The sequence below is a fragment of the Rattus norvegicus genome, chromosome 9 (assembly GCF_021556685.1).
Source record: "Rattus norvegicus strain SHRSP/BbbUtx chromosome 9, alternate assembly SHRSP_T2T, whole genome shotgun sequence".
NCBI classification, from domain to species: domain Eukaryota; kingdom Metazoa; phylum Chordata; class Mammalia; order Rodentia; family Muridae; genus Rattus; species Rattus norvegicus.
The window spans coordinates 40,869,829-40,884,576 of NC_141542.1; the positions used below are offsets into that span (position 1 = coordinate 40,869,829).

Consider the following 14,748-nt stretch of genomic DNA (forward strand, 5'->3'; position numbering starts at 1 on the left):
CCCAGAACCCTAGTAAAATAACTGGATGTAAGATGCAAATTGAAATCCTAGCCCTGAGGAGATAGAGACAAAATGACCCATAGGGTCCCCTACAAGTCAGACGCCCTTCTCTGTGTGGATCAGCTAATAAGAAACTTTGTCCCAACACAAACTTGATATTCGTGAGATTGTCCTTTGACCTCTCTATACACGTGAATACAAGTGCATGCAAGAGTACACACAAATGGAAAAAGAAAAACCTAAAGATGATGAATGAAAATTCAAATCTTAAATAAAAGATTAGCAGGGGTAATTCAATCATCTTACGATAAGTAAATCAGTCATTTAAATAATAATTTATTATGAATATTTAAATGCTATCCTAAGAAGTTATACATGCACATTCTAAAGATCACAGCATCGAGTTGCAAAGTAAATGCTAGGACATATCTATCTGGGAAATAATTTGATAAGAGTTAATAAATATTCTTGGGAATTAAAATGTGGTTAACATCCTCAGAATAAAATGATGCTTCATTGGCATGAGAAAGAACATTTTGTCAGGCGTGGTAGTTAAAATTCCTAAATCCTAGCAGTAGGGAGGTGGAATAAGGAAGACTTTGAGTTTGAAGCCAACGTGGGACTACATAGTAAGCTCTTGTCTCAAAGAATGAGAGAGAGAGAGAGAGAGAGAGAGAGAGAGAGAGAGAGAGAGAGAGAGGATTTATTGTTGATTTGTAGCCAACATCTTATTTTATAATGTACTGGATACATTATGTGGTGGTAGGAAGCTCAGCCTCAATTGATACATGTTGAACCCATCCCCTACACATGAGGCTCAAGGAAGATTGTGGAAGGGAACAGTGGCGGAGAGATGGAGAGTGGAGTAAGCACCAGAGGACCAGAATCTTTGCTATAAGATAGTGTCATTCACTATCACATATATATATATATATATATATATATATGTATATATATATATATATATATATATATATATTCATTCATTCATTCAGGAAAGCTATACCCATGAAGTTACAAAGATTCAAAGATATGGTGGTCTAAACAAGTCCTGAGAAATGACAACACTACTTCCATGCACAAAGCTTCACAAAGTTTCTCCTCTTTTTTTTTTTTTTCGGAGCTGGGGATCGAACCCAGGGCCTTGCGCTTGCTAGGCAAGCGCTCTACCACTGAGCTAAATCCCCAACCCAAAGCTTCTCCTCTTGATGAAGAGCTACAAGCAACTGATGGGTAGGAAGAGAGGAAGAGTCAGTCTTCTCCAGGGATGGTCTCCTGATAAATTATCCAATCCCAAGACACATACATACATACATGCAACACTCAATGAACTCTTCAGGTCTCTATTTATAGACCACCTCTCTCTCTCTCTCTCTCTCTCTCTCTCTCTCTCTCTCTCTCTCTCGTGTGTGTGTGTGTGTGTGTGTGTGTGTGTGTGTGTGTGTAAAACAATAACAAAGATAAATAAAGAAAAAAGAGACTCCGAATAGAAATCTCAAAAAATTTTAAAAACTTTAAAAGAAATCACTTTTTTACCATTACTGATCACCACCATTTCAAAAATATTCTAGACATGGCAAACAGGACACATGTATAGCCAGAAACATAAGATGCATTCATTACTTTAAGAAAACAGGAAAGTATATTCATAACTTTTGAAATAATGCATTCATTTAACTAAGTAATCTAAAGGAATTAAAATGGCTTTAGCAATCCTTTGGTCTTCTGACTCCTCTGTTAAGTGATCAAATCCAAAATAAATGTACAAAAATATTGCTAAAATAGCATTATCCACAATGTAGTGAAACACATTCGTGATGCACAATTAGAATATTAGTCTCCAAAATAAATGTATGTTGCTAATGATGAAAAATATAAAATATTATGAGGGAAATTAAAAGGCTTCCGTGAAAAGACCCTATCTACTGCTGAATGGGGAGGAAATAAAACCAAACTAATAAAACTAACTAATCCATCAAAGCCCCAGACACATTCTTAGGACAGTTAGTGCAGTAGAGTTTATTTTGAAAACAACCCAAAAGTTTATCAGAGGACTAAATCAGGAAAAAAGAGAGAACTTAATAAAGGGAGCCTTATTAGTGCGATCTGAAACCATATTTAGCAGCGATTAAGAATGGATGTGCCACAAGTCAATTCTACTAGATTAAGAAGCAAGATTACAGATGCCCCTAGAGGCATTGCAGATATGACTGCTCAGTCACATGTGGCCAAGAGAAGAGGTCTGTGTTCAGTGTTCTGACTTAATGAACATCTGAATGATTAGTAGCCTAACATTTGCTGAAAAAAGTGAGCCCGAGATGCCCCCCTGGCAGGCACCAGGCAGGCCCAGATGGGTAGCAAGCCAGAGACTAGAACACCTCGGGAGACTATAAGACTCGAAGTGAGTCTTAACTCCGGGGAGAGCCCCCCAAGTGAGACCGGAGAACGGAGTTCGACGCAAACTCAAGAGGTTAATTCTCCAGAGTTTATTTCCTGGCGCGCTGTTGTTGACCTTCAATCAGCCCCTCGTGGTGAATAACTAGGAGACCCCAAATGGCTTTAACAAGCAGTTTTCTTTATATACCTTTTAGGGGTACAGGTTACATCAGCACAGTTTAAACTTATTGAATCTATCGGTTAGCAAGCATGGGGACGTTATGACATGCATTCGAACTCTATCTGGGACCAGAGGGTCAGGTAACTATCAGTCAGTACATTCTGCGGTTTTGTAAGAATGCTCCTGCTCCTCCCGAGAACTGTGGGTCGAGAATGGAACTAGGCCTAGCCTTGACCAGAGGCAGGTGGGTGTAAGGCTGGCGGAAGCCCCTAGGGATTTTCAGGACCATAGGCCCTGGGCGGAAGTGACCTGAGACAGACAATTCTCACAGGTGGGCTGGGCAAGGAGCAGTCCCTAGGAGATTGGCGCTATGGGAAGGTAGCCTGAGATGACCCACGCCAGGCACCACAATGCACAAATGGAGCATAGACCACTCCTGAGATAACCCCAGACAGTCTTACTTAGCAAGCAGTGGAGAAATGGAAAAGAAAGAGAAGCAGAAGGATGTGGGCATAATGAAGAGAGAACTGGAGACTCAGAGGTAGTGAGGAACAGTCTGGTGTGAGTAGCCAGTGATGACCCTCTGGACCACGGCAGGTGGGGGTGGGGGTGTCTTGGCCTGTGCTATCACCCGGGACCACATCTGGGTCCATGCAGCGGCTGGAGACAAAATGCTATCTGACCGCAGTGCGGGACTGGTCCCGCTCACGTGGACATCATACAAGAACTGGCTCTGGGAGCACTAGGGAGAGCCGGCCCTTCACCTGGCATAGGCAGCACAGTTGAGCTGACTCTGGTGGGAGGGTCATGGGTGTGCTGGCCCGAGGGCTTGAACGTGGGAAAGGTGGCTTCACCTTTTGTCTGCCGTGGATGTGGTGACAAACGCAAGAAAGAGATGTCCCTTGACACCGACAGCAGGCAGGAAAGCTGACCCTGGGGTCATCGGTGCAGAAGAGCCAGGCCCTGCCAGAAGAGATGGTCCTGGATGTGGGGGTTGCAGGTGAGCTGCCCCCGTGGGCATGAGTGCAGGAGAAGCTGGGTCAGCCTCTAGTCTGCTGAACAGTAGCACGGATGAGGGAGAGATGGCCTTCTCTCCTCCCTGATCTGACCACGCCAGCTCGGTCAGTCAACGGAGTCTCGTGGAAGGGATTGAGGATTGAAAAGAAAAAAGACAATTAGACTATATTATAGCTTGACTCCAACCAGCGCTGAGGCTAAATCGAGTTTTTCTCCAGCCTGCTTTTATTCCATTCTAAGTACATGCAAAGAGTAAGGCTAGTTCTAGGTCAAGGAACTAACAAGGCAATAAACAAAGTCCACTGATCACTGTTTCTAGGGGCTTATCAGGATGTCCAAGATAAAAGGCATTCCACACATTCCTCAGCTGAGTTTACCTTGATCTTTGTATCAGCACGAATGTAAATATTCTTATCTGAGCCTACTTCCAAGTCCTAGCCCAAGATCAAATTCCTGCCAAATTCCTACAAGGCCAGCCCAAAAGCTCTCCACACTGACCTCTTACCATCTATGGCTGACAAGGAGCTGGCCCCGGGGTCCTGAGGGTGAGAGAACTAGCCATGTCCCTCACCAGCTGCAACATAGGGGAAAGTGAGCCCTACACCTCACCTGGGCAGCAGGGCAGACCCCCCACCCCCCCACCCCCACCCCCAACCCACCCCCACCCCCCCACCCCCGTTGCAGGGGTTGAAAGTGAGCCAGCCCCAAAGGTGTGAGAGCAAGAGAGTCCATGGGCTGACTGGCTCAGATACCTCTCAGGCCCAGATCCCCAGGGCTTGAATTGGCTTAACTCAATATCCCCTCCAGGGATGAAGATCTGAAGCACATGAAGGGGCCAGTTCTACAGATCTAAACTACAGGAGCTCCATGGCAAAAGGCAACAAGCTATCCAAGAGGAGTCCCAGTGAGGATTCAGTATTCATAGAGTAGCACAAGCCAGAGGTCTCCCACCAGATCAAGGAGTTACAATAAATATGACATACTACAGCTTCCAAAACAAGATATTTTTCTCTATTGGAGGAGGTTGCAAGGGTAGAAGGTGAGTATGGTGGGGAAAGATGAGTGGGATTGGGGTGCAGGATGGGAAATTCACACACACACACACACACACACACACACACACACACACACACCAATAAAAAGTGGTTTTTCTAATAATAAAAATAAGCTTGATCTGAAATGCACTTGAAATTACCAGAATCAAAACAGAAAAGGCAATTAATTATTAATGGTCTGGGACAGTTATTTAACCAATAGAAGTAGCACAGATCATCTTTTACAATAGAAGACGAAACAAACACTAGAACAATTAAATGTTTTACAATTAAGAACTGGGGCTGGAGAGATGGCTCAGCGGTTAAGAGCACTCATTGCTCTTCCAGAGGTCCTGAGTTCAAGTCCCAGCAACCACATGGTGGCTCATAACCATAGGATCCGATCCCCCTCTTCTGGTGTGTCTGAAGACAATGATAGTGTACTAATATATGTAAAAATACATAAATAAATCTTTTTAAAAAATAAAGAATTGAAAACACACACCTAGACATTCAAGCCTAGAATAAGTTTATCTCAGGGATAGAGAGTGTGCTATAACTGTGAGCACATTGGAAGATACTATGGGGCCAGCAGGATGGCTCGGAGGGTAAAAGTGCCTACTGCTATGCTTGAGAACCTGAGTTTCATTTCTGGGACCCGTGTGGCATCCTCTGACTGCCATGAGCATGCTCTCGTGCAGACACATGCTCTCTGTGGGTTGAGCAGCCTGCTTTGTTATGGAACCCAGAACCACCTGCCCAGGGGTGCCACTGCCCATAGTGGGCTGGGCCCTCTCATAACAATCATCAATCAAAAAAATTGCATCACACACTTGCCTACAAGGCATTCCCTCAACTGAGCTTTCTCTTCTACGATAATTCTAGCTTGCACCAAGGTGGCAAGAAGACTAAACAGGAAACACCTTTCAGGTTCACCTCATGAAATTAACTCTATCACATATTATAGAAAGTATTACTACGTTTTCCTCAGCATTTCCTCATCTAACCTACTCAGAGCTCTTTCAAGAGTTACATATTTGACTAGAAAAAAAAAAGTTATAATCATTAAGTACCAGTCCATCTTTCATGAAATGTGTCTTGCTTTTTGAGGACAAGAGTGGTAAAGGATAAGTGGATTTACTTTAGTTAGGTCATAATTCTTATTTATAATGAATCTTTGTTAATACTCCTTTTCCAGAGGGGGGAAAGGAGATGATAATCTTCACTGAAATTCGTGAAAGAGGAAGAGGAAGAATGCAGAGCCAGAGGGCAGGGAGGGACAGTGAAACACTGTGTTTTGACCACGACATGACCATTACATTCATGAATTTATAGCACCTGCAGTTACCTGCAAAAGATCAAGCTGGTTGGAATTCTAGTATGGATGAGTGAGAAGCTCATGAGAGAGGAGCTAATAAAGCTCTACTCCAAGTGAGAAACTATAAGCATTGGTAGCTGACTGTGGTCCTTCTTCAGGGATGTGGGCATTACTAGTTGACTTCCAATGCTCTACGGATGGCACCAAACTCACGAATATATATGGGACAGTAACTGGACATAGTGGTTAATTTTTAAAGAAGGAAAGGGCATGACCTTGGAACATAAATGTGTTGAGGAGGCCTGCGGGGAGTTAGAGAAGGACACTGGAGGGTTAATATAATCATATTTCATTGTACATACACACATGAAATTTTCAAAGAATACCTTTTAAGGAGTTTGAAAGAGAAATGAAATTCTAGTAACAACAAGAAGAAAGTGTACTTTCTAAATTCCCCAAAGAAAATGAGACCCAACTGTGAGTTAGGATGAAACAAAATCCTTAAATAGTCTACTAGTTGTCAGATAAAAGAAAATAAAAATAATTTTCCACATCCTTCAAAGAGGAGTAACCAACTGACCAAAAATAAGCTAGAATTTAGATATTAGAAGTAACTATAGGTGTGTTTACCGGGAGTCCCAAACCCGCAGATCCCGGCCCGCAGCAGCTCTCTGCTCCCAAACCCCGTGGGAGAGATACCTCACCGCTTGGTCATGTGGGCACTCCTGAGGCTGCAGACCGGAAGAGACCACCAACACTGCCCACATCCCTGGCCCAAGAGGAAACTGTATACGGCCTCTGGGTTTCTCAGGACCCCTGCGCCTGAGACACCACCGGAACCTGAAGGGACAGACCAAATAAACAGTTCTCTGCACCCAAATCCCGTGGGAGGGAGAGCTAAACCTACAGAGAGGCAGACACGCCTGGGAAACCAGAAGAGACTGCACTCTGCACACATCTCTGACGCCAGAGGAAAACACCAAACGCCATCTGGAACCCTGGTGCATGGAAGCTCCCGGAAAGGGCAGCACAGATCTTCCTGGTTGCTGCTGCTGTGGAGAGCTCGTAGGCAGCACCCCACGAGCAAACTTGAGCCTTGGGACCACAGGAATTAAAAACTTTTCTGCTGCAAGTGACCTGCCTGGTGAACACCAGACACAGGCCCACAGGAACAGATGAAGGCCTGTAGATAGGAAAAACTACATGCCCAAAAGCAGAACACTCTGTCCCCATAACTGGCTGAAAGAAAACAGGAAAACAGGTCTACAGCACTCCTGACACACAGGCTTATAGGACAGTCTAGCCACTGTCAGAAATAACAGAACAAAGTAACACTAGAGATAATCTGATGGCGAGAGGCAAGCACAGGAACCCAAGCAACAGAAACCAAGACTACATGTCATGATCGGAGCCCAATTCTCCCACCAAAGCAAACACGGAATATCCAAACACACCAGAAAAGCAAGATCTAGTTTCAAAATCATATTTGATCATGATGCTGGAGGACTTCAAGAAAGACGAGAAGAACTCCCTTAGAGAACAAGTAGAAGCCTACAGAGAGGAATCACAAAAATCCCTGAAAGAATTCCAGGAAAACACAATCAAACAGTTGGAGGAATTAAAAATGGAAATAGAAGCTATCAAGAAAGAACACATGGAAACAACCCTGGATATAGAAAACCAAAAGAAGAGACAAGGAGCTGTAGATACAAGCTTCACCAACAGAATACAAGAGATGGAAGAGAGAATCTCAGGAGCAGAAGATTCCATAGAAATCATTGACTCAACTGTCAAAGATAATGTAAAGCGGAAAAAGCTACTGGTCCAAAACATACAGGAAATCCAGGACTCAATGAGAAGATCAAACCTAAGGATAATAGGTATAGAAGAGAGTGAAGACTCCCAGCTCAAAGGACCAGTAAATATCTTCAACAAAATCATAGAAGAAAACTTCCCTAACCTAAATAAAGAGATACCCATAGGCATACAAGAAGCCTACAGAACTCCAAATAGATTGGACCAGAAAAGAAACACCTCCCGTCACATAATAGTCAAAACACCAAACGCACAAAATAAAGAAAGAATATTAAAAGCAGTAAGGGAAAAAGGACAAGTAACATATAAAGGCAGACCTATCAGAATCACACCAGACTTTTCACCAGAAACTATGAAGGCCAGAAGATCCTGGACTGATGTCATATAGACCCTAAGAGAACACAAATGCCAGCCCAGGTTACTGTATCCTGCAAAACTCTCAATTAACATAGATGGAGAAACCAAGATATTCCACGACAAAACCAAATTTACACAATATCTTTCTACAAATCCAGCACTACAAAGGATAATAAATGGTAAAGCCCAACATAAGGAGGCAAGCTATACCCCAGAAGAAGCAAGAAACTAATCGTCTTGGCAACAAAACAAAGAGAAGAAAAGCACACAAACATAACCTCACATCCAAATATGAATATAACAGGAAGCAATAATCACTATTCCTTAATATCTCTCAACATCAATGGCCTCAACTCCCCAATAAAAAGACATAGATTAACACACTGAATACGCAATGAGTACCCTGCATTCTGCTGCCTACAGGAAACACACCTCAGAGACAAAGACAGACACTACCTCAGAGTGAAAGGCTGGAAAACAACTTTCCAAGCAAATGGTCAGAAGAAGCAAGCTGGAGTAGCCATTCTAATATCAAATAAAATCAATTTTCAACTAAAATTCATCAAAACAGATAAGGAAGGACACTTCATATTCATCAAAGGAAAAATCCACCAAGATGAACTCTCAATCCTAAATATCTATGCCCCAAATACAAGGGCACCTACATACGTAAAAGAAACCTTACTAAAGCTCAAAACACACATTGCACCTCACACAATAATAGTAGGAGACTTCAACACCCCACTCTCATCAATGGACAGATCATGGAAACAGAAATTAAACAGAGACGTAGACAGACTAAGAGAAGTCATGAGCCAAATGGACTTAACAGATATTTATAGAACATTCTACCCTAAAGCAAAAGGATATACCTTCTTCTCAGCTCCTCATGGTACTTTCTCCAAAATTGACCATATAATTGGTCAAAAAACGGGCCTCAACAGGTACAGAAAGATAGAAATAATCCCATGCGTGCTATCAGACCACCACGGCCTAAAACTGGTCTTCAATAACAATAAGGGAAGAATGCCCACATATATGTGGAAATTGAACAATGCTCTACTCAATGATAACCTGGTCAAGGAAAAAATAAAGAAAGAAATTAAAGACTTTTTAGAATTTAATGAAAATGAAGGTACAACATACCCAAACTTATGGGACACAATGAAAGCCGTGCTAAGAGGAAAACTCATAGCACTGAGTGCCTGCAGAAAGAAACAGGAAAGAGCATATGTCAGCAGCTTGACAGCACACCTAAAAGCTCTAGAACAAAAAGAACCAAATACACCCAGGAGGAGTAGAAGGCAGGAAATAATAAAACTCAGAGCTGAAATCAGCCAAGTAGAAACAAAAAGGACCATAGAAAGAATCAACAGAACCAAAAGTTGGTTCTTTGAGAAAATCAACAAGATAGATAAACCCTTAGCCAGACTAACGAGAGGACACAGAGAGTGTATCCAAATTAACAAAATCAGAAATGAAAAGGGAGACATAACTACAGATTCAGAGGAAATTCAAAAAATCATCAGATCTTACTATAAAAACCTATATTCAACAGAACTTGAAAATCTTCAGGAAATGGACAATTTCCTAGACAGATACCAGGTATCGAAGTTAAATCAGGAACAGATAAACCAGTTAAACAACCCCATAACTCCTAAGGAAATAGAAGCAGTCATTAAAGGTCTCCCAACCAAAAAGAGCCCAGGTCCAGACGGGTTTAGTGCAGAATTCTATCAGACCTTCATAGAAGACCTCATACCAATATTATCCAAACTATTCCACAAAATTGAAACAGATGGAGCCCTACCGAATTCCTTCTATGAAGCCACAATTACTCTTATACCTAAACCACACAAAGACACAACAAAGAAAGAGAACTTCAGACCAATTTCCCTTATGAATATCGACGCAAAAATACTCAATAAAATTCTGGCAAACCGAATCCAAGAGCACATCAAAACAATCATCCACCATGATCAAGTAGGCTTCATCCCAGGCGTGCAGGGATGGTTTGATATATGGAAAACCATCAACGTGATCCATTATATAAACAAACTGAAAGAACAGAACCACATGATCATTTCATTAGATGCTGAGAAAGCATTTGACAAAATTCAACACCCCTTCATGATAAAAGTCCTGGAAAGAATAGGAATTCAAGGCCCATACCTAAACATAGTAAAAGCCATATACAGCAAACCAGTTGCTAACATTAAACTAAATGGAGAGAAACTTGAAGCAATCCCACTAAAATCAGGGACTAGACAAGGCTGCCCACTCTCTCCCTACTTATTCAATATAGTTCTTGAATTTCTAGCCAGAGCAATCAGACAAGAAAAGGAGGTCAAGGGGATACAGATCAGAAAAGAAGAAGTCAAAATATCACTATTTGCAGATGATATGATAGTATATTTAAGTGATCCCAAAAGTTCCACCAGAGAACTACTAAAGCTGATAAACAACTTCAGCAAAGTGGCTGGGTATAAAAATTAACTCAAATAAATCAGTAGCCTTCCTCTCCACAGAAGAGAAACAAGCCGAGAAAGAAATTAGGGAAACGACACTCTTCATAGTAGACCCAAACAATATAAAGTACGTCGGTGTGACTTTAACCAAGCAAGGAAAAGATTTGTACAATAAGACCTTCAAGACTCTGAAGAAAGAAATTGAAGAAGTCCTCAGAAGATGGAAAATCTCCCATGCTCATGGATTGACAAGATTAATATAGTAAAAATGGCCATTTTACCAAAAGCGATCTACAGATTCAATGCAATCCCCATCAAAATACCAATCCAATTCTTCAAAGAGTTAGAACAATTTGCAAATTCATCTGGAATAACAAAAAACCCAGGATAGCTAAAACTATCCTCAACAATAAAAGGACTTCAGGGGGAATCACTATCCCTGAACTCAAGCAGTATTACAGAGCAATAGTGATAAAAACTGCATGGTATTGGTACAGAGACAGACAAATAGACCAATGGAACAGAATTGAAGACCCAGAAATGAACCCACACACCTATGGGCACTTGATTTTTGACAAAGGAGCCAAAACCATCCAATGGAAAAAAGATAGCATTTTCAGCAAATGGTGCTGGTTCAACTGGAGGTCAGCATGTAGAAGAATGCAGATCGATCCATTCTTATCACCCTGTACAAAGCTTAAGTCCAAGTGGATCAAGGACCTCCGCATCAAACCAGACACACTCAAACTAATAGAAGAAAAACTAGGGAAGCATCTGGAACACATGGGCACTGGAAAAAATTTCCTGAACAAAACACCAATGGCTTATGCTCTAAGATCAAGAATCGACAAATGGGATCTCATAAAACTGCAAAGCTTCTGTAAGGCAAAGGACACTATGGTTAGGACAAAACGGCAACCAACAGATTGGGAAAAGATCTTTACCAATCCTACAACAGATAGAGGCCTTATATCCAAAATATACAAAGAACTCAAGAAGTTAGACCGCAGGGAGACAAATAACCCTATTAAAAAATGGGGTTCAGAACTAAACAAAGAATTCACAGCTCAGGAATGCCAAATGACTGAGAAACACCTAAAGAAATGTTCAACATCTTTAGTCATAAGGGAAATGCAAATCAAAACAACACTGAGATTTCACCTCACACCAGTGAGAATGGCTAAGATCAAAAACTCAGGTGACAGCAGATGTCGGCGAGGATGTGGAGAAAGAGGAACACTCCTCCATTGTTGGTGGGATTGCAGACTGGTAAAACCATTCTGGAGATCAGTCTGGAGGTTCCTCAGAAAATTGGACATTGAACTACCTGAGGATCCAGCTATACCTCTCTTGGGCATATACCCAAAAGATGCCCCAACATATAAAAAAGACATGTGCTCCACTATCTTCATAGCAGCCTTATTTATAATAGCCAGAAGCTGGAAAGAACCCAGATGCCCTTCAACGAGGAATGGATACAGAAAATGTGGTACATCTACACAATGGAATATTACTCAGCTATCAAAAACAATGCCTTTATGGAATTCGTAGGCAAATGGTCGGAACTGGAAAATATCATCCTGAGTGAGGTAACCCAATCACAGAAAAACACACATGGTATGCACTCACTGATAAGTGGCTATTAGCCCAAATGCTTGAATTACTCTAGATGCCTAGAACAAATGAAACTCAAGTTGGATGATCAAAATGTGAATGCTTCACTCCTTCTTCAAAAGGGGAACAAGAATACCCTTGGCAGGGAATAGAGAGGCAAAGATTAAAACAGACACAAAAGGAACACCCATTCAGAGCCTGCCCCACATGTGGCCCATGCATATACAGCCCTCCAATTAGACAAGATGGATGAAGCAAAGAAGTGCAGGCCGACAGGAGCCGGATGTAGATCTCTCCCGAGAGACACAGCCAGAATACAGCAAACACAGAGGCGCATGCCAGCAGCAAACCACTGAACTGAGAACAGGACCCCCCCTGAAGGAATCAGAGAAAGAACTGGAAGAGCTTGAAGGGGCTCGAGACCCCATATGTACAACAATGCCAAGCAACCACAGCTTCCAGGGACTAAGCCACTACCTAAAGACTATACATGGACTGACCCTGGACTCTGACCTCATAGGTAGCAACGAATATCCTAGTAAGAGCACCAGTGGAAGGGGAAGCCCTGGGTCCTGCTAAGACTGAACCCCCAGTGAACGTGATTGTTGGGGGGAGGGCGGCAAGGGGGGGAGGATGGGGAGGGGAACAGGCATAAAGAAGGGGAGGGGGTGGGATTAGGGTGATGTTTGCCCGGAAACCGGGAAAGGGAATAACACTCAAAATGTATATAAGAAATACTCAAGTTAATAAAAAAAAAAAAGAAGTAACTATAACATAAATTTCATTCTGGAGAGAGGCTATTAATGGTTTTTCTTAGTGATGAATCTTGAATGCCAAGACGCCAAGAATGCCAAGGACTCTGATCTGTCAGGGAGAATTTGTGCACCAGTGCACTAGTGGCATAAAGGTTATGGGGTTAACCAATCACTTTCCTGTTAAATCTGAGGCCTGTTCTCCAGAAGGGAACTTATTCCTGAAACTGTAAACCTAGTCAACAGTTCGTGGTTGGTCACTGGCCCCAGAGGGGATCAGAGGTTCTTGTTCTAAATTGTTATGTTGGCACACTGCCTTCTATATATTTATGTTCATATTCTTTGGTTAGTGCCGCTCCCCACTTTTATCAGAGAAGTTTCTTTTCGCAGTGCGAATGCAGAAACATGCAACTGGTATAATTTTGTATGTATATGAACTTGTTAAAGAATAAGTAAAAGAGTTTTCAAGTATTTCATCCTACTTCTGTTGTCTTCTTGTTTGATTATGAAAACCATCTAAATTATTTTAGCACAATAGACATCAACGTTTTTGTTTTAAAATTCCAAGGAGAATTTTTTCTTAGAGGTTCAACTACTATGCAGCAAAGAAGAGCCCGATTGATTTCCCACACCAGTTTCATACAACTTTGAAAAACCATTGTAATTATTTTAATTGTACCAGATTTACTGGGAACATGTCAGAAAGTTTAGAAAAATATGTAGATTACACATTCCCAGACTTCATTAGATTTGCATAAATATATCCTATACTATATCCTTGCCAAATCGCAGTCTATACTCCAGCCCGCATGAACGAAACACGCTGTTTGCTGAATGATAGACAGAGATCACATTTCTCAATGACAAATGTGCTTAACTTTCTCAAGCAACTGTATAGGGAACAGATTGTGCTAGCCTGTGCCATAACCTCCATGCACTGCACTTTTCTGTTCTGAGTCTTTCGCACTATAGAGATGAGAGAATCACAAACACGACCAAGCCTTCACTTTAATTCATTAATTACCCAATTCTCTCACTGGGTTGGGGAACAAACTCAAGGTACAATAGGTTAAGAAAGTGCTCCTCAAGTGAACTATGTCCCAACTCTCCCTGCTTTTTGTGCTAATTTTATTCTAGATGTCATCTGAGATAGATGCTGTTTGTATTGGCCCAGGGAGTCGCAATCTTGGAAGATGTGGCCCTGTTGGAGTAGGTGTGTCTCTGTGGATGTGGGCTTTAAGACCCTCATCCTAGCAGCCTTTAGATGAAGGTGTAGAACTCTCAGCTCCCCCTGTACCACACCTGCCTGGATGCTGCCATAGTCCAGCCTTGATGATACGACTGAACCTCTGAACATGCAAGCCAGCCCAATTAAAGTTTATCCTTGTAAGAGTTGCCTTGGTCATGGTATCTGTTCTCAGAGGTAAAGCCCTAACTAAGACAGATGTTCAAAGATTTTTTTTTTTCTTGAGAATTTTAAGGGAAGAAAGGAAAGGATTTACACCTTCACAGTCTCCTCCTATTTTCCTGTACCCAACATGAACCCACTGAAATGAAACAAAATAAACAGAAAACATTAAAAATAAAACCTCCAAGGCGGGACATTTATGTATCTTACACTGTATCTTGGGCTAATTTTAATTCTACATGCCTTCAATGAATTAAACCTAATACTTGCTGAGCAATAATTTAAATCAAAATTTGAGATAATAAATACCCTTAACTTTCTCAAACTATTTTCTTTCCATAGCTTGGGAGATCTCATTGAAAGCTTACCCTTGGACTTTAAAAATGTTTTTCTTTGTGGCCCTTCTAC

At 41.7% G+C, this 14,748-nt stretch overlaps 1 pseudogene; it reads left to right on the forward strand.

The window, feature by feature from the left end:
• Positions 1-2,188: 2,188 nt before the first annotated feature.
• On the forward strand, positions 2,189-2,296 carry LOC120094935 (small nucleolar RNA SNORA17; annotated as a pseudogene).
• The last annotated feature ends 12,452 nt before the right edge of the window (positions 2,297-14,748 follow it).